This window comes from Pinus tabuliformis, chromosome 6, assembly GCF_031772625.1.
Source record: "Pinus tabuliformis cultivar Carrire ecotype Pingquan chromosome 6, CPIR1, whole genome shotgun sequence".
Lineage (NCBI taxonomy): Eukaryota > Viridiplantae > Streptophyta > Pinopsida > Pinales > Pinaceae > Pinus > Pinus tabuliformis.
The window spans coordinates 2,058,269,750-2,058,291,426 of record NC_142292.1 but is presented as its reverse complement, the minus strand read 5'-3'; positions in this window follow the sequence as shown (position 1 = coordinate 2,058,291,426).

Genomic DNA, 21,677 nt, shown 5'->3' with positions numbered 1-21,677 from the left:
ATTCACTAGATTTCCCACCTAAAGAGACTTCAAATACTCTTCAGTAATGTTTCATATGTTCTTGTATTATCAGACAGATAAATTCCCAATGAAGATTCAAAAAAAAGATACCAGGGGAAAGGAAAGATCAGTCATCTTTTGGACACCCTTGGTCCATAGGTACAACACAACATTCACATAAAAAGACTTCATAGATTGTTTTTCTCACCCTGTCATAAACATGCTGACTTCTAGCACTCAACCTAGAATTAGTACTCAGATCAAGAGAGTACTGCAACTGGAAAAGAATAACAGAGTAGGAGACTGGTACCTCTACCATATTCATATTAAAATAAGGATCTATGGTTGTGAGTTACCCCCCTACAAATTTCCTAAGTATCTCCCAATGAGAATAATTGCCCTGGAATACTTCAGGAAAATGATAGCTACAGATGAGGTCAACTTCTTCGCTGCTAGGAAGAAGACACAATTTGTGATGAAAAACCAAATGGGCCCTTTCATCTACAACACCAGAGAGGCTGGGCCTAAAGCTGATAAGATACTCCATGGATTCAAATTCAAGAATAGTTTCATCTGGCATTATGACCCTTATGGGGTTATAGACAAACTCAAGCAAAAGGTCAAGCTGGGAACTTACATCCACTACCCAAGACCTGACATTGAATAGTATGCTAACCAGTCAGAATGGGTAGAGAACACATTGATAGATATGGACAGCACAATAGTGGATGTGGATAACACCATGATTGACTTGGAGAAACAATTTGACCAAAGCTCTTTCTTGTTGGTCCCAGAGTTGGAAGAGCCAATGAATATCCTTCCCATCATTCAGACTCTTGTTAATGAGGAGAAGAATCCCAAAAGAAACAGGGAACAAGTATTAAGCTCTGCCATGGAGACCACTGATCAGCAGTTCCAACTAAGCAAAAGGCCCAAATTGACTCTTGTGTCTGAATAGGAGGAAAACATTGCATCAGAAGACATCATTGACACTGAGGGAATGGGGCAGAGCAGTAAACAAATGATAGAGACAACTACATCAGCAAAAACACAACATCCATCTACTTCCAACACATAGATTATACAGATACAGAATAGTGTGGAGGTGTCTTTCTTTGTCAAGCCAGCTGACAAGGAATCAATTATCAAGGAAAGATTCAAGGAGAATAAAATGAGGAATGAAAAGCTCACGGCAGACACTTATTCCAATTACTTGAAGATGACACCACCGAATAAAAGTAGATTGATGTCAGCTTTTGACATCAAAGAAGGAAGGATGCAGGTGTCTTTCCTACAGTCTACTGTACAACAGCCTAAAACCACAGCAAACTACAAGAATACCAACTTTGAGGTCATAGCCAGGGATGTGAATCCCATAGATCAAATATAATTTCACAAGCAGGTTGGAGAGATGATCTACTCCACCCTCACAACAAAAGCAATGGTAGCATTCAAGCTCAAGGACTCATTAGACAATGTGACAACCGAGTACAAACTGGAAAAATCATCTTCCAACACCAATGACACAAGGATCAAATCCTTAGAATACCTAATCATTGAGCTGGGCCATGACCCAAAGGACATCAAGGCTGCTGAGCAGTTAATTAAGAAGAAAAATGAAGACATTGTAGTGCTTAAGAAATAGCTCAAGCTATCTCAGTCACAAGACCCTCAAACAAAAGAAGTCCTAGAAAGCCAAACAAACCATGAAGAAATGATGGACTTGGTGCTGCAACTCAATGACCAGTTGAAGGAAATGGAAAAGGAACTAGATAGCTTGATCTATCTCAAACAAGCTAGTATAGACAATGCTCCTCCAACTATCATTCCTACAGTGACCACAAATTTGTCTTCCACATTGGCAGCAGCATTAGCTCCCACTGGTCCAATGGCCACTGCATTGCCAGCAACAACAACAACTACATCAGCAACGACATCAGCGGCAACAGGTACCATAGGTGATGAAGCAAACAGTCTGGTCAAGGCAATGGAATAAATCTCCATTCAGACTAATGAAATTAACAAGTTATAAGAGAAACTTACCAGCCTGGAGAGAGATTGCAGGTTAGCCCAGATCATGCATAAGGAAGAACAACAGAAGGCTACTAGAATGAATGAGAGAGTGAAAATCCTGGAGAAAGAGTTAACACTACTTGAGCCTTTGGGAAAGGCCAAACAATTATTATTGGTCAATATCATTGACTATGTCAGTGATATTTGGCCATCTATCCAGGTCATTTTTGAGCAAATAGACTTAATCAAACAGGCTACAGAAGCCATCCAAAATGTCAAAGAAGAGCTTGGAGAAATGCTAGAGGAAGCAGTAAGAATTATTCAATTCCTCCACTCCAAGAACAAATATGAGCTACAAGATATGGAGATACCCAATAGGAAAGGCACCATTTTAGAAGTTAGGAGAGTCTTCACTAAGAGGAATTTAATGTTGAATTTAGAAGATAAGTGTTAGAACATGCAGCTAGCCATTGACATGTTCATGGCTAAATTTGAGCTGTTAAAAGAAAAGGGACTACCTAGTCCCTTAGTCATAAATGATAAATTGATGACACAGGAGGACTACAACAAGAAAATCAGAGAAGTAGCCAGAGAACAGGCAAATACCTCATCAATGAGTGGTATACCAACTGGCAGAGTATTATACCAGACTTTTGAAAATCTGTTTTACCTCCAGCATGAGGTGAAACACTTATTTATTAATAAGCCTACTTTTTCCAAATATACAGAGGTTGATGAGATATATAGGAAAATGCTCAACATCCAGTTACTAGATGAAGAAACATGGCAAAAAATTTATGATTTACTGTAGTAAAAGCACAGTAAAAATATAAGTGTATAGTAAAAAGTAAATGAGCATGGTAAAAGGATGAAGACAGGTTAGTAGATTCAAAGTGTATCAGGGGAAAGGGTATCAGATGAAAGATGAAAGTCAAATAGACTATCCAGCGTGAAAGCCAAACAACCTGCTAGCATAAAGGGCTAAAAGTCAAAGCATAACAGCCAGTAGAACCAAAATAATAGGACAACATGAAACAGTTCAATAGCTGTCTCTATCTTCTTGCAAGAAGATATTTCACTTTTTCTAGATTAATTCTCAAATTAGTTTGAGATATTTTGTAATAAACTTTTTGTATAAATACTTCACCATTCGAAGTATTGGGAGGGATGATTTTACATTTGTAGAGTTATTATGATTTTGAAACCTAAGGGTGATTGTACCATTTTCAAGTCAACAGACTGGACCAAGTAATAAAAGAATTTTCGCTACAGGATTCATGAGATGAGCCATTTGTAGTGAAGTACTTTCTTTGTGTGATTGTTTACCTTTCTTATTTGTTTTCATAATCTTAAATGTGTTAAAAAATCTAAATGAATTAACTATAAATATCACTCAGAATTTTCTTAATTACACTCTGTTTTTCATAGTAATTTATTTGCATGTTTTCTTCTGATACCCGGATTTTAGAACGCTTAATTTCTCTCCCATCCCGGTTGACTTCTTTCACTCCTTCCAAAGTCCAGTCTAGGGAACCCTTAATTTCTCCCTGAATCTGATTTGAAGCCATTCACCATTTAGCCTTTGAGATCTATAGTAACTCATCTATCTTGCCCTGTAGACCCTATTTTTAGAACCGAATCCAGTCTTGTTTGTCAGACATCCGACTCCATAGCCCAATGGTATAAGCCAAAACTCTGTCCATCTATGTAAAGTGATCCCACCCCAAAATTTTCAAAACAAAACCAAAATTCAAGTAATAACTAACCTAAAATCATCTTAACTAAAACAAAGTTCAATTTTAAAGAGAGAGGCCTCTCTGAGCATCAGGAAGGCTAGGTCTTGATCTCCAAAAGTGGTTTGTGGTTACCTTTGGTTTCTCTTTCTTCTTACTTCAAAAGAATTATCAGAGTGATAACAGTGGGTACATATGATTTATGATTTTGATCTATGATGGTTATGTTTTGAGCTAACCTGATGTTATATGTTTATACATGATGATGTGGTCAAAGATGTTAGTTTGACTTGTTCTAATAGGAAATGAACAAAAGTGCAATTGTAGCTTATTGATGGGCCACCAATGAGGTACGATTTGAAGTTATTTCAAATTATTTTGAATCGAATGGAAATTATGTGCTTGGTATAGGAAATCATGAAATCCCTACTTGGGTGGTCGAAACTGATGGAAAACATTAGTAGCGATAGCAAAAGGAGTTAGAATAGGCACTAGTATGCTAGTAAAGTACTTCAGGAGAAGGGCCATTCTGGGACACTAGTACCCAATAATGTCCATTGATTTCTATGAGCATGCTATGAACAATATGATGGTTTTGAGGCAAGTATATGCTTTGGTTGTTGACCTTCTGATGCAAGGAATCCTTTCCATGGGATGGATCTCCTGGGATAAGGGATGCCAGGGAACTTGGAAGGTGAGTGACTACAGAGAAGGGAGTGACTGTATTTCCCAAGGGCTTATGTAGCAGAGAGGGGAATACTATGGATATATTTGTTTTGGTCATTATCATTGCTATATGGAATCAGATGTCGATTGGGAGTGCGCCCTAGAACAATGAATTGGTAATTGTTCGTTGAGAAGACAAGTGGCGCAGGAATTTAGCGCTGGACATTGGATGCAGTGTTGACTTTGATAGTGGATTATGGACTTCCTCGGAAGGAGGTGAACCCTGGTACTACTTTTGCAGGTGGAGATGTGAGCCTCCAGATTCCCTTGTTGATTGGTATGGGCATTGTATCCTCTAATTTGTTGGTTTAGCAAACACAAATATGTGTATATGTGGGTATTGTAAATACCGTAATGAGTTATGTTATAAAGCTCCAATATGTGGTACGTTGTCATGTTATCATGATGTCTTTCTTTTGAGAAGGTATTTCATTGTAAATACTACAATGCACTAAGTTATAAACCTCCATGGGAAGTATGTTTGTTTTTTAGTGGTTTTGCTGAGGTCTTGGTGTGGTTTAACACCGAGGATGGTGTTCCCCAAGAAGAGGGGTCTGTAACAACCCCTAGTTAAATCTATGTAACAAAAGTAAATAAATGCAAAAATAAGACCACTAGTAAAACACATATTTCATTAAAATCGGAAAAACATTAGTACAAGGACATCACTAGAATTGAGATTTTTAGTTATTTTGAAAATTCTAGATCCACTATTTAATTCCAAATCTAATGAAATATGTGTTGTAAGGGATACGCATTCCAAGCTAACTGTTGGGTAGGACATCCTGGTGCGGGTGTTCATTCAGTTTATTATGGCTAAGGAAATTGGTAAAGACATTTGGAGGGGAAAATTCCATTTTTAGGACATTTATTTATGAAAATAAAGGAAATTAGGAGAAAAGGAAAGTGAAAGGTCACAAGTTGCATCTGAGGAAGAAATTGAATGAAAATAATGGAAATTGAAGAAAATAGAGGCCTCATTGATAAAAAAGGCTTCTAAGGATCAATTGGAAAAAAATTTGTGAGTTTATTTTTGGAGCTCTCTCATTATTCTCTATATCTCACGCTTGGACACTTAGATTTTACTTGGAGCACTCTAGCTTTGGAGAAAGCAAAGATCAAGAAAGAGAAGGATCAAGTAGCTTCAGCAGGAATACTTGCAGGTAACATATTGCATGTGTGATTTTCTAGCTGGTTTGTACATGCATGGCTTTGCATGTTGGTATATTGTTCTCTTGTTGTCAGTTTCATGGTTTCATTGTGTTATGATAGTGGTTTTCAGCGTAGCCTTTCCTTTTTCCAGATAGGCATGGTGTGATGTGATTTTTTTCTCGATTTTGAGCATTGGAATTGTCGGATGGTTTTGGAATTCAGGGCGGAGGTGGTTTGAGGAAAATTCCCAAAGGCCTAGGAATCCCTTGAATATTTTTGGAGGGATACACAGTAAAGCCTGAGGGTGGAGTCCCATTTTAGGGTGTAGTGATCCGGTGTGGATTGTGGTAAATCTTGAGAGACCAGTGTCTCAATTTAGGTCCTAGTGATCGGTTGTGGATTACGGTAAAGCCTGAGAGACAAGGAGCCGAAAAAATCATCAAGGATAGTGATGGAGTCCATAGGGATTCCAAGCTCAGTTTGGTTTTGGGATCTCTGTGTCGATTTTGGTGATATCACGGTTTGGTGAGGGTGGAGGTGGTTTAAAATTTGGATTTCTTTGGTTGTTTTTGGATTGGTTTATCCATGAGATCCCACATTCATGCTTGGAATATGACACGAGGGTGACTGGATGAAATAAATATTTGATTCAGCCATGTCTATGATTGGGTGGTATGTGGAAGTCCCGAACCTGGTCAGATTTTCCTATGTTTAATGAAAGCTAAGTTCTCTTTCTTCTGTGACTATTAATATGTGGCTTTATTAATGGAAGTTATCGCATTGTTATTTTCACGGTTTAATGTTGGTTATAAGCATCTTTATATGACTGGTTATTGATTTCAGGCATTTACTTGTAATTGAAAGGATAATGGGTGCAAGACCTAATTGATGTCAAAATAGTTAAGGGAAGAAGGTGGTGATCCTTCTTGTTAAGTCTCATATGAGCTATTAGTCATTTATGCTCTACCTTGTACTCATTTCTTGTATATTGCATTGATGCCAAGTGGTTGAAAGAATGTCAATCCTCATTGGGGATGGTCAGGCCTAGTCCTAGTGTCAGTTTTTTATTTGTAATTCTTTTCATAATGTAATTTATGGATTCTGAAATCTACACGGATTTCTAACCAATGACCTGGATTTTGGGTTTGAAAAGTAGCACAAATCTAAAAGTCACAGGCACAGGTCTAAGTAGAAACTCCAATGGATACTAGCATACCCATGTTTGGCATGTGTCCAGAGGCCCCCAGATGCACCCTTGTCCATATCAAGGTAGAGTCTAGGGTTTAATGGTCTAAAACTCGGTGGGACCCAAGGGCTGGTTACCTGAGTGGTTGGGATGGTTCCAGTGAGTTTTTTTACTAATGTGGAAGGTTTGTATCATGTGTTTCTATCAATTCCACTTCCTTAATGTGACTTAGGAGGTTGAATCATATCATAGTAACTTCTCATCACATGTTTATCCCGGTTGGTCAGTTACTTGGGTAGATGTGGGAGGAGGTTGTTATAGTAACTATTCAAAAATATTGATTGGATAATATTTAGGTGAAAATGTACCTTTAAGCTTCACCATCATTCTATCCCAATATTTAATTTTGACCTTTTCTTTCCTTTGTCTTCTTCCTATACTTCATCCCACCATATAGTCGCATGGTCTTTGAGTCTAGTCACTGCGTACTTTACTTGTTTGTCCCCCTAAACATATTCATAATAAAAATACTTATCTAATGCATTAATCCAATTCATTAATTCGTTGACATTCAAATTACCTTCATACATTGGTACTGCCATTTCTTATCTAGCAGACATCTTGGCTATCATTTTATGCATTTTCTCCTCTGTTGATTCTTCTCTTTCTTCCTCACTAGAAGACTCTTATTCTACATCAGTGACATCTATTGTGTCATCTCCTCTCTCCTATATAGTCTCCATCATTGCCTTCCTCTCTCACCGACACCTTAAATCCACTTATAAAGTCGTATTTGCTATAGATCGTCCCCTGCCTACTCTTCGAGTTGCTCCCCTTGCTACTCCTTTTCAGTCTCCCATCTTTCCTTTTTTCTCACACTGACATTGCTCTGATACCCCTATTTATGTCTTCATGGTTTCACTCAACCGCAAGTCCCAACTTCGTCACTTTGGGAGTTGTGTAATAACTCGAGAAATTCATATTTTGATGGGAAACTGACGAAGTTTCAATTCGCAAACAAATTTTTGTCTACCAGTGTCATTAACTAAGGACCAATGCCAAAACGATGTTTCTGGAAAGTTCTCGATAGTCTCAATGATAAAGTGCTTGTTGGTAGGGTGGTAGATTGCTCGTTGGTGAGGTCGTAGAACACTCGGTGGTCTTTGTGGTAAAGTGATCAATAATAGACATTATGTGCTAATAGAAACGGGCTTTTGTATGTCGTTTTCATCAATTAACAGAACCACCTGCCACTCATCATTTTATTTTCAACTTTTATTTGCTTCTCAGCTGGACAGTGACAGTAAACAATGTGAACTTTGAAACGGGAACTGATACTATTACCCGTTTCGTAGAGATAGCAAAAAAATGACCCGATTTTCAAAAGTGGTGATGCAGAATACACATGTTTTTTTTAGAACATGGTTTTTGGAACTTTAATTTTTTTTCATGTTCAAGGATGAAATCAAGTTTTAGAATGGTAGTGATTTTCATGCTGATTTTAAAAAGTGAGTATTCTGCATCACACCCTTTTTTTAAAAGACCTATTTTTTGACTTTTAATTTTCTAGGGTGTGAAATGTGAAAAATTATTTTCTAAATTTGATAGTTTTTGAAGTCGTCATTTTATTCATATTTTCTTGTTCTCTATCTTAATTTTTTTTTTTTTTTAGGGGGGGTTTTATTGTTTTGCGTTTTTAAATTAGAAAGTCGATAGTTTGAATTTTAGATAATCTACATATTTATACATCCTTAATTAATTTTTCAATCCACATGAAATAATTGTTTCTAAAAAACAACATTTTTTAACAATGGACATAAAAATAACCATTTTTAACATAAATATAACAAAAAAACTAAACGTTTTGATAATTTTTTGCTAGAATTAACATGTCAAAATCACAATTTTTATACAAAAATATTAACTAAAAATGGTCAAATAATATTTTTTTTTATGAATTTCATGTCAAAAAAATAATAATAACAACTTTTTTTTCAAAAAATAATAATTAACTTAAAAATCAATGCGAAAATCAAAGGAAAAACTTGTAAACCCTAGTATAATTATTTCAAGCCTTCGAAAATTATATAAGTGAAAACTAAATTACAATAGAACTGAAAGAGTCCATATACCATTCACTTAAAGAAACTAAGGATACAAACTAAGACTTAGATTCCATTAACGTCCCAATTCTTTTATTCAAATTGGAGGGCTTAGTTTGTATCCTTAGTTTCTTGCCCCTCTTGAAAGCATGGCTATGACTAGGTTCCTAATACACAAGAACAAGATAAATGACATGGAAGACAAGAGGTTTCCTGATATTACTTTAAACTTTAGTCAAAACCACATGTATCTCAAACAAAGGTATCATAAAAGATGTCAAGCCTTGGCTAAATCACTGGGGAATAGAGTAAAGGATTATAATGCAAAATATTGATAATATTGAAAATGTCATTACATCTAAATTTAAGGAGAAATTATGGTGTATTACATCATTAGAAGAAAAAAAAAATTTAAGATTTTATAAGGAAGTGATCAACCCCATTGTACTTTGACTAAGGTAAATAAGAAAATTAACATTGCTAGAATAAGCACAAGCTCTTACAAACTCAATGCCAATGGGGTTTTGAATACTTTATCACATGGCATGGGTCAAAAGAAATTGTCATTTTTGTTACAAAAAGGTTCAGTAGAAAATTGACAATGAAAAACACCTTTCCCTTAAAATATTGTACACACATCCACCCACATTGAATCACATTTTTAAAATATTTGTTATAATAAAAACTTCCTAACATACTAACTCATCAAAACTATAATACTTTTAAAATTCTCTCTTAAAACTTTTTAAACCTAATTGATCAAATTTCAAAACAAATCATCAAAAAAATCAGTAATTTAACCACCACCATTATCATTCCTAAATTAAATATTGATAATATTATTTAAATTAATCCCTTATACTATTATTATACTAATTAAATATAAAATTATACCCTCCGCTTAATTTAAAGAAATTAGTATTGATTCTTTAATAAAGATTGGAAATGCATTCTAATCGTCGAACCGGCGTTAACATTATTAATGCTTTCCTAATATATATTTATTATTAACTATTTTTATATCAATTTGCATTTTAATTTTTATGTCATAAACTTTGACAACCCTGGTCGTATTCTTCTGCTAGGTTGTCTTACTCAATGCGTCACATTAGTATTAATTTATTTGCTACTTAGATAAAAGTATATTAATTTTAACAATCAACTCAATTAATCTGTAAAAATATTCTTTAAAGTAATTTAAGGGCTGAAAATATCCTACCTTTTAAATCAGACATATTCTTAATCATTAAACTTATCTAAACCTCTTTTCATGATATATTTTATATTATTTTCATGGTATATTTTATTATTAACCCTGACTACTATTTAATTTTTATTTCAATTCACGTCCACCGTAAACTTCAGTCTATTCATTATATATTGTTTATTATTTTCATTATATCTTTATTACCAACCCTCGGTATTATTTAATTTTAATTTCACTTTATAAAAATCATAAACTTCAACGACACGTACAGTAGTCCTCGTGGTAAGTTGTCTGACAACATAATACATGAATAGTTTATTAGATGAAATTCATATTTTATGTTTAATAAATCATAAAATAAAAATATTGTCAACCAGAATCGACCGGAGCCGTTTTCATTATTGGGTTGCACAAGAAAATTGGGAATTACGGTCTTTCAGTCATATGCAGGATGGGACCAAAGTCTGTGCGTGCTTAGACTTGGTGAAGCGGATGAATAGAATTCAAAGTCTGGACAACACTCATTAACATGTTATAAATGTTATAAATGCCACTCCACCGCAACCTCTCCTCCGCAGCGCCACCCCCGGGCCGCCCCGCCTCGCCCGACCGGCAGCGGGTCGATTCCCGGAATCGACCCGCCGCCGGTCGGGCGAGGCGGGGCGGCCCGGGGGTGGTGCTGCGCAAGAAAATTGGGAATTACGGTCTTTTAGTCATATGCAGGATGGGACCAAAGTCTGTGCGTGCTTAGACTTGGTGGAGCGGATGAATAGAATTCAAAGTCTGGACAACACTCATCAACATGTTATAAATGTTATAAATGCCACTCCACCGCAACCTCTCCTCCGCAGCGCCACCCCCGGGCCGCCCCGCCTCGCCCGACCGGCGGCGGGTCGATTCCCGGAATCGACCCGCCGCCGGTCGGGCGAGGCGGGGCGGCCCGGGGGTGGCGCTGCGCAAGAAAATTGGGAATTACGGTCTTTCAGTCATATGCAGGATGGGACCAAAGTCTGTGCGTGCTTAGACTTGGTGGAGCGGATGAATAGAATTCAAAGTCTGGACAACACTCATCAACATGTTATAAATGTTATAAATGCCACTCCACCGCAACCTCTCCTCCGCAGTGCCACCCGGCAGGGCCACCCCCGGGCCGCCCCGCCCTGCCCGACCAACGGCGGGTCGATTCCCGGAATCGACCCGCCGCCGGTCGGGCGGGGCGGGGCGGCCCGGGGGTGGCCCTGCGGGGGAATTATACGAAATTTGATCAGTCAAAAATAAGAGAACTGTGATAATGAAACCGATGTATAATATGTAAAGAAAAGTATTTCCAATGTAGGTTGTGAAATAATTATATTCAAACCCCAAAGTTACAGGCAAGATAAACATTAAATGTTAGTCTGGGTGTTGTTTTTATTACTGACAGTTGTCCGATCTAAATGAGCCGGTTGTTTAGCCATGTATCATATAACCTAACCGTCGGCACAGAATACATTCTCCACAATCTCCTCTACAAGGAGGCCACGCCGCCCTTGTCTCATATGTAATTATGATTTCCTTTTCGTAATTAAATTAATGGTAAAAATAAACATATATTTATTAGTGTATTGTTTAGGTGATCTAATTATATGACATTTATTTAAAAGTTCGTAAGTTGTTATTTTAAAAAAGTTGGTAGGTAGGTTTTATAGTTAAACAAAAAAAATCCATCGATATTAGTATAAAAATAAAAAACAAAATTAAAAAGTGACTTTGGATTATAAGATTTAGGTGGTAAGTTATGTTAAGGTTATCTAAAATATATATTTTGTTTTAATTTTTATTTGGTAAATAAATAAATAATATAAAAAAGTGTAAATAAAATAATTACATATCTAAAAATCTAATTTTTTCTAATTTTTATTTAGTAAGTAAATAAATAATAAAATAATCACTTAGTTAAAAATCTTTTTGTTAAAAATATTTAGTTGCAATGAATGGGGGGTAGGGTGCGGGGGCGCGAGGGGGAGGGTATGGGGGGTAGGGTGGGGTAGGGTAGGGGCGGCGGGTAGGGGATGGAGGGAGAGGGGGAAGGGGGAAGGAGTTAATTTTTTTCCTTAAAAATTAACTTTGTTTGAGACATAAAAAATTGGTTTTATTAGCATTTTTTAAAAAGTTTGAAAATTGACCCTAAAAAAAAAACGTTATTCCAGTAGCATCACTTTCGTTTTGAAGCTATATTTTGCACGAAAATTTCGTAGTAAATTTCGTAGTCACCGCCATTTTTAAAACACGTTCAAAATTGGCACCTAAAAAAAAAAACATCGTTCCAGTATACACACTTTTCGTTTTTAGCACTGTTTTTGATGTTTTTTTGGGGTTTTTGGGCCAGAGTTCCCGTTTTGAGTTTATAGTTCCCGTTTCAAAGTTTACATTGTTAGTAGATGGGATGGAAAATGATAGGGATGTTTATATCTTCGTCAATTCACAAAAAACTAAAAATAAATATTTATTTTTGAGAAAATATTTCGGTGATAATCACATCAAAATTCATTTGTCAATTTGTTTCAATTGTTCATCTATTAAAGCTTTACTGCCACGCCCGAACCTCGCTGCTCCATGCCTACATGGTAAACCTGTAATGAAAACAACCTATTGTAGGACCCAAAGATCTCACATCAATAACATTGAAATTTAGGATAAACACATTTATTGATTTTGGAAGGGAAAGATAAGGTAATACAATCATGCATTGTTTCCCTTTACACACACACAACTCAAATCTCTCCAAATTCCCCTCTCTCTCTCTAAGTCTGATTATTACATAAGAGAACCCCTTTTAATAAGGTTTTCGTACAAACTCAACAACCCAAATATGTTTCCTATATTATCTAACAAAATATCATTTTAAACTACATTATCACTTTAACATAGAAACCAAATGACACTCAACTAACTTCCTAATAAATTTGATTCCTTTTAGACTATATATAATTTAATTATTACAAATCAAGTGACTTAGGGAAGCAAACTTCCCTTGAAAATAAATTAGGTAACCAACTCCCTTAGTAAATATTTTTTTACCTAAAGAGGTCAAAGGCAAATTTGACTTGTGCATGTTCCTGCATCACAAAGCCTATTTAAAAATTATGTATTTCCATGGTAAGTTGGGGATAAATTTTTCATGGTTAAGAATTTTGTTACATGTGAAGTGAGTTATGGTTTTTTGGGTTTGATGGTATTGATAAGTCATGGTATTGGCCCATGATATTGTAACAAAGCCTATTGACAGATTAGGATTTCCATGGTAAGGTGGGAATAAATTTCCATGGTTGTCAACCGGATGAGTTGTTCTTGCGAACAATACCGACTTCCCTAGTATCTAATGATATCTAGCAACAAACAAACCAATCAACTTCTATCTTTCTCTAAATATGCAGTTTATAAATAAAGGCAAGCAAGTGTTTTAGGCCTACCTTGGGTCCAACGCAAGTTTGTGGAAGCCTCCCTCCATTGATCCAAATGAGCTCCCTTGTAGAGAATCTGCAAGCACAAACAAGCACACAAATTAAATAGCACCTGAAAAGCCAATATAATAAAGCATACTTACCATGATGATCAAGGAATTCATGAAACAAATCACATAAGACAATTTGTTGAGAAAAATGAATTTGATTGTATTAATTTAAATCAAAGAAGAACTTTACAACCTGTGCCTTGATGCTGTACAAGCTCCTCCCAGGGTCCATCAAGAAGTCTCCTCTACTTTGACAAGTTTCACTCTCTTCCTAATGAAGCCAAAAGGTATGTGATCTCTCCTCTCAAGCTTAACTAGGAAGTCTCAATTCCAACAGCATTTACCCTCAAAAATGTTCAGCTTCTAACCTCTCTAGAAACCAGCCCAATGCCTTAATTTATAGTGCAATGGAGGGAAGTTACTAGGTCCTCCTTCAAAGGGATAAAGCCCTCCTTCAAAGGGATAAGCTCCTCTCGTCAAGGGATTAGCTCCTTCACTTTTGGGATGCATGAACCACCTAGGAGTGAACCATCCACGTCAAGGTTCCTTCTAGAATCATCTAGAATTAACCCAGAGTGAGCTTTTAAGAATAAACTTACGCCTTTTTGACTTTCACAGGGGTCCGCACCCACTCCTTTAGAGACAGAGCAGGCAGGTTTGCAGGTAACATGAACAGGGGGTATGGGACCACAGGCAACAGTGAGAGAAAGTGCGGAACCAGAGCTTTATTGATTTTTAAGGTCTTTCTCTCATTTTCAAAGCTTGACATGAAGAGCTGAGGTTTGAGACTTGCTTAGGAGGACAGTATGAATGATGATAGACCCATACTGACCGCAAATAGTCATGGTGACAATATTTTGAGTAACAAATTTCCCCCTAAAGTGCGAAGTCTATAGTAGATGAGGATTTCATTTATCATCTAATAAGAGTGAAGTACTTTATCATTTCGAGGATCATCTTGTGGAGAGCCCAGTTGGAACCTGTAAAAACATTCAATGCAATATATATATATGAGATCATATCATCGTTGAGGTAGGAATTCCCATACTTAGATCAAAACTGACTAGAAAACTAACTACTGCTCTGATATAGGAATGATCTTGTAATACATCACAAGTATAGACACATGTAGACATAGTATGGACACAACCATCTGTTTATGAATAGTCCACTGTATAATGAATACAAAATTCCTCGCAGCCTGGATGGTGGAAACTAGATCCAGGGTCTTGATTTCTACTTCCCGAAATAGTACGATTCTAACCATGTGAATGAATGTGTCGAAGTCGAACATGGTAGAAACCACTTGATTACCAGTCAATGATGTAAACTGTTAACAAGTGTGAGAGAAACCACCAGTAATGTAAATGGCTCTCAAAGTACTCAGTACAATCCATGAAATGTGAATAGATGTGTTGATGTCGAACATGTCACAGAATCCTTTGATCGAAGGTCAATGATGCAACCTATCGTCGAAGGTGAGAAACCTGCCATTGAGGCATGCAGATCCCAAGGTACTGACGATTTCTAGATCATATTTCTAGATAATGAGCTGAAGTCAATATAAAGCGATCCGTTGTAGGCAAGCCCACAACACGAAATCATAGATCAAGTTTGAAGAAATTTAGTTGCAAGGACTGACTCAGGGATGGTCAAGATGGATGACAGATATTTTGCAGATGAATGGCTTATTTGCACTGACCTCTTGAACACATAACGACACAACAGATGGTTTGGTGACAATTGACCCAAAGTTAATACCCAGAAACCAGCTGAAGACTTTCAATATGGTTTGATCAACTGTTAGGCAAAGGATTTCCCAACCCAGGTGAATAAAAGTGACGTGTTCAAGAGTGGTTACAAAGTATGACAAACAGGCTCATTTTCCTCTCTTTTCCCCCACCATTTATGGCAAGTACCTCTTTATTTTTGACAAGCTTGAGGAGGATAACATTTGCTTGATTATAAGCTCATCCTTCGGATGAGTCCAACTTAGTTTAAATTCGAACCCTAAGAAGGAGTGGTCCGTTCCTGTTTGTAATTGAACAGGTCCTTTACTGTTAAATTTTAACGAGTCTAGTATAGGAGAAACTCGGCGTTTTTCAATTTTAGAGAGTCTGAAAAAACTTAAAAAGACTCCATGGTTGTCCTTTTTCGTAAATTTGTGTCTCCCAAGCCCGAAAAAGTATAAAATAATACTTGAGAGAACCTCTTGATCATTACAACCAAGGAGTACTTTTCATAGTTAGTGCCTCTGATTCGAAAAAGTAAAAAAGCGATCAATGACACGTCGTTTTATAACCAATATCGAATTTGAAACGACAAAAATCCGGCAATCTTTTCATGTTTTTACGGTCAGAAAAGAGCTGTAAGTGGACCATCTTTTTAGTTCCATTTTAACGAGCTTAAAAAGAAAAACTCGGCAATCTTTTCATGTTTTAGGAGTTAGAAAAGAGCTTAAAGGTGACTCTAATGTTTTTTCGTTGAAAATGACCGATTTTGCCTGAAAAATCCGTTATCCTGAACAAAAAACTCAAACATTACTCATACCTGTTTAAAATGGATAAAAATGCTTCAAAAGTTGCCTCTTTAAAGTGAAACATAAACAAATTAAAAACTCATTTATTCAAAAAACTTATAAAAAGGGCTTTTGTAAATTCATTTTTACCATTTGATTTCAGAGTGAGAAGAGAGAGCTTTTGGTCAGAAACTTCCCATGAAGATTGCGGAAAATCCATCTGTTGGAATCAAACGCTGTCTCCTCCAGGTAATTTACATCATCCTACTCTTTAATTTCATCCATTTCAAATTTGTTTTTAGGCTTTAATTTCATTTTTTAAGGGATTTTTAGGTTAGAAACCCGCGCGCGGGGGTCCGCAGGCATAGCACAGGTAACGTGCGGACCCCGACTTTTTTGTAAAGGGAAAAAAGTCAGGGGTCGGCACCTGTCGTGAAGGCAAAGTGTGGACCCATGCATTGTCTCTAATAGAGAGGGTGCGGTCCCCACAACAAGGGTTTTTAAACCTAAATTTCTCAAATTTCACCCAAAAATTTTGCTTTTAGATATTCTAATTCGCCTTTTTATTGAATGTAGAGTATACATCATGCTTGATTGGTGAGAACGGGAGCACGAGGATGTAGATCTCGCCGTGATAAATCGTCAACCTTCGATTGATGCGTTGAAGGCATGCGGCTTATACAAATTCTGGGCCATACCTGGCATGAGGGCCTAGGTGGACTTTTTGTAGTGGCTGGTAGACAGGTGGAGCATACAGGACCAGTGCTTCTTTATTGGTGGTCACCAGCTCAAAATGGAGCTGACAGAAATTTAATTTTTGACTGGTTTTCCTAAGAGAGGTGAACACTTGACTCTATTCGGGACTAGGCCAGGTGGTCAGTCTGTCGATAGCCTCTGGCTAGAGTTTTGCAACGACCAGACTAGAGACAAAGGGATAGATATCAAAACCATATCCCTTCTTGAACTAAAATTGATTGCGTTTACTGTTACCAGGGTCTGCAGAAGCACAACACTACATATAGCCACTAGATCCCAGATGCAGATGGCAGTGGACTGCTTTCGAGGCACCATCTTCAACTGGTGCGATGCTGTGTTGGCTAATATAAAAGGCCAACTGACTAGAGAAAAGAACGGACAAATAAAGACCTTTGGATATGGTGCTTTAGTCCTGAGCTTTGGTCTGGGGAGGGTCCCAATGTTGGTCCCACAGCATCTCACTGTTGGAGCTGGACTTCCTTGAGAGCCCAAACTGATGCGTTGGGTTTCAGTTATGGCCCGTCATCCTGAGGAGGGGATAGAGGTCGTTCGATTCACTCCTGAGTATTTTCATTGGTTGGAGAACCAAATTTTTGCTATTCAGGACTTTTCTTACGCTGGGGTAGATTATCGTGGTGACCCAGACATGGCTCTTCCACCAGGAGAGCAATGGGATGACTGAGGTAAAATCATTTTCAACATTTTCTAATTTAATTATTTTTTTTTGTTTTTATCTCGTCCCATAATTGATAGTAAAAGTTTCAAATGCAGATGTAGGTCCACGGCGACCAGCTGATCTCCGGCCCTATGAGAGAAAACAACCAGCTGCAGCAGCACCAGTCCCACAGGACGAATCAGCAGAGAGCTTGGCTGAATTGGAGAGTCATCTAGAGCGTTTGATAGCAGACATTCCGGAGACCAGCATAGATGACATTCCTCTTAGGCTACAATGCTATGTGATTAGGGTCCCAGGACCTTTCAGGAGGTTCCTTTGTAAGGTGGCCCGTACAGTGGTCTCTTATCGTGATCATCACCAGTGATAGGATGATTGCCTATTGTAGACACATGACATTTTTTGCTTTTTGTACTATCATTTTTGCCGATCATAAGGTGTTTTTCAACCTATGATCGAAGACGATGTATATTTGACACACTCCTATGCTATACTATATCACTATTACAGGCTTATCTTGTAAAACATGTTATGGAATGTTTCTAAATCTACTTGTATGATTATTGCAAATGTTTACTTAACATTCGAGAAGCAATTGTGTCTGCTAATGTATTTAAATATCTTGGAATATGCTGATATTCAATATAGTCAAATTCACGTTCCAAGAGACGAACTCTCAAAAATAGTCTCAATAACACTGGATTTCTAATGGCATATACTTTATTAAGCTGTAATACAACGAGTTCAGAATCTAACCTCACTATCAAACTCTGAATCCCAAATGAAATAGATTCAGATAATAACTAAATCACTGCACTATACTCGGCAATGTTGTTCATTGTTTGACCGAGGCTTACCCCATGCATAGATACGAACTCGTGAGAGGGCGAATAGATAACCCAAGCTGCGGAAGGAATGTTCCGTGTATTACGACAAGCACCATCAGCAAAACCAATGTATGTTTGGAGAGGCGTCGACATCTGCAATATCAAGAGTAAAACCAAGATAAGCAGGAATAATGACGAAAAACACTCTCTAAGCTAAGCACACTTTTTAAACTAAAACACACCAGCTAGAAAGAAAACTAACCCTAACTAAAAATCTCCACACCCAGATTTAAGCATAATACCTCTTCAGGTAAAGACCATTTCTGGGTTTACCTAAAGAGACCCCGTCAAAGTCTACCAATTCATAGGCCCCTTTTGCTAGCTTTCGCTTAACAACATAAGGACCATGCCACATGGGTACGAATTTTCCAGCACCTAATTTATCATTTGCTTGATCGTACAATATGACTAGATCTCCTTCCGAAAAATTTCGAGGGGTAACATTTTGATCATACTGAGCTTTAATACGTTTGGCATGAGTTTCGATCGCTAATGCAGCATCACGTCGATTCTCATCTAGCTTAGCCAAGTATAACAAACATTTTTCCTCTTCGAAAGTGGCTAGAAATAATTCGATGGCCATTTGCAATGACAAGATTTCGCATTCAATAGGTAACACAGCTTCCAGACCATAAACAAGTTGGAAAGGAGTGAAACCGGTTGACATTTTTACTGAGGTTCGATACGTCCAAAGCACTGAAAATAGCATGTCATGCCAATTCGACCTATAAATCCCAATGATTCGTCGGATCATGATGACTAGAACTTTGTTGATGGATTCAACCAGACCATTAGCCTGTGGATAATACAGAGTTGAACTATCGTGATGCAAGCCAAGTTGGCCTGTAAGTTCAGTCATCATAATGTTTCGAAAGTGACGCCCATGATCAGTGATAATCACTTGTGGAACACCAAACCTAGAAATTATATGATTGAACACGAAAATCGCAGCAGTTTTACCGTCTGCCTCAAATGTAGGCATCGCCTCGGCCCACTTGGTAAAATAATCTACCATAAGGATGATATACGCATGCCCCTCGGCCGAGTGAGGGTTACATGTAATAAAATCGATACCCCATTTCGCAAAAGGACCGACGGCAATTATAGGGTGGAGAGGAGCAGGTGGAGCGCACATCTTTCGATAAAAAATTTGGCAGTTGTGGCATTTTCGGACTGCGTTTATACAATCTTTAAACAAAGACGGCCAGAAATAGCCAGCGCGTAATATCTTTTGGGCTGTGGCAAACCCAGACATATGACCGCCACATGCTCCAGAGTGACAGTCATTTAGAACCCTTTTAGCTTCTTCATGAGTTAAACAACGTCAAAAAACAGAGTTCGCCCCATGACGATAAAGTGTATCTCCAATAATTTTGAATTGTTGGGACTAGAATCGTATTTTTTGACGTTCTGACCTTGAAATTTCTGGCCGAAAGGATTGGGTATGGAGATAAACGATGATATCCCCATACCATGGATCTAAAGTGCTGATTAGAAACAAGGATTCGTCCGCAATGGGCTCCTCTGCCACAGTTTCCGTGTGAGCACGCGGGAAGTCACACATTAACTCCGCAAAAACTAAATATTTCTTCGACTTAGACTTTTCAAATTCCAAGTTGAACTCCTGTAGGATCACAATCCATTTGGAGTACTTGCCCCTTAGCAATTGTTTGGTCAAAATATAGATCATAGGGTTGCAATCAAAAATTACTGTAGTTTTACGTAGTAAAATGTAATGACGAAAACGTTGGACAGCTTGAACAGCTGCCAATGCCAATTTCTAGACATGTGAGTATTTTAGCTCAGTTGGATTTAAAGTGCGACTAAGGTAATATATCACATGTTCAGTAGCGAATTCATCTTCCTGAACTAACACCATTCCAATGGTGGAATGCGAGGCGGCAAGATACAAGAAGTAGTCCTGGTTGTAGTTGGGAGGATGCAATAACGGTGCATGGGTCAACGCGTGTTTTAGTGCATCAAAATATTTATCAGCTATCTCATCCCAAAAGAATGGAGTATTCTGTTTCAACAACCAGGTAAAACCCTTTGTGATCTCGGCGTAGTTAGGAATGAATCGACGTAAAAAGTTTGCTTTCCTTTGCAAACTTTGGAGTTGGCGAAGACTCGAAGGAGGAGGCAATTTGACAATAGCTTCAACCTTCGAGGGATCGATGCGAATGCCGGCTTTCGAAACAACAAACCCCAGTAACCGACCCGTTTCTATACAGAAAACACACTTGTGTGGATTCAACCTAATTCGATAATGCCTACACCTCATAAAGATTGCTCGTAAATGGATGAGATGATCAGCTCAATGTAATGAATGAGTAGGTAAATCATCGAGATAGGGTTGCACAATGTGCTTGATGTCATGAAACGCGTAAGATATGGCTCTTTGAAAAGTTGCCCTGGCGTTCTTGAGCCCAAAAGGTAATTTGCAAAAAGCAAATGTCCCCCATGGACAAATAAAAGCCGTTTTTGGTTGATCAGCGGGTAGAATATTGATTTTATTGTATCCGGAAAAACCATCCATGAAGGAGAATATTTCACTGCCGACACAATCATCAATGATTTGATCGATATAGGGAGTTGGGTAATTGTCTTTTGGACAGGCTCGATTAATGTCCCTATAATCGATACATATTCTTATTGTCCCTTGCTTTTTGTTAATAGGAACAATATTCGATACCCAATCTGTTAATGGAATCGGATAAATGAAACCTGCTTTGAGTAATTTTTCAACTTCTGCTTTAATAGTAGCAACCTTTCGCGGGTGGATCTGACGCAAACGTTGCCGGACGAGTTTAGCATCTGAGTAAGTTTTGATTTCATGAACAACAATTGTTGGGTCAATTCCTGGGATTTCCTCATATGACCAGGCAAACACGTCGCAAAATTCTTGAAATAGGGCCTTATATGTTTGAATTTCATCTTCCGTACAAGAGGTACCTATATGAATGTTTTCAACAATTCCAGGCTTAACCGAAATATCAATAGGAATAGTTGGAGAAATGTTTCCCAAATTTAACTCAGAATCAGGATTTTTTATGGGATTCTGAGGTTCCTTGACATATTCAGTCGTAAAAATAGATGAAAAATCATTTTCAAAGCGATCAATCTCAGGTAAAAATGAAGATCTATGATGAAGATCTTCCCATGGTAAATCATTGACAGATAGGATTTCACGAATTTTCTCATCAGTGTGAACAAGTTCGGAAAACGTTGTTG